The sequence below is a fragment of the Eimeria mitis genome, genomic scaffold, assembly GCF_000499745.2.
Source record: "Eimeria mitis Houghton genomic scaffold, Emh_scaff2913, whole genome shotgun sequence".
In the NCBI taxonomy this organism is placed as follows: Eukaryota; Apicomplexa; class Conoidasida; order Eucoccidiorida; family Eimeriidae; genus Eimeria; species Eimeria mitis.
In genome coordinates this window covers 6467-6961 of record NW_013571253.1, presented here as the reverse complement: position 1 = coordinate 6961, position 495 = coordinate 6467, and positions in this window count along the sequence as shown.

The window sequence follows — 495 nt, the reverse complement described above, 5'->3', positions numbered from 1 at the left end:
ATTATTTTAAAAGGAGAATAAAATCACAAACGCATGCATGCATGCATGCATGCATGCATGCATGCATGCATGCAGTGCAGCAGTTAGGTGTGGAGCCCCCCAAGCCTGCTGGGGGCCCCAAAAGGTTTATGGGGCCCCCCACTGGGGCTTTATGAAATACATGCATGCATGCAGAGATGCATGCATGCAGAGATGCATGCATGCAGGGATGCATGCATGCAGGGATGCATGCATGCATGCAGGGATGCATGCAGGGCTGCATGCATGCAGAGATGCATGCATGCATTTAGACATGCATGCAGAGATGCATGCATGCAGAGATGCATGCATGCATGTAGACATGCATGCAGAGATGCATGCATGCATGCATGCATGCATGCATGCAGTGTGCATGTTTAAACTGAATCGGATGCATGCATGCACGCATGCATGCATGCATGTTTTTTGCTGCTGTAAGCAGCAGTAACATAGACATACAGTGGCAGGTAGTTCTCG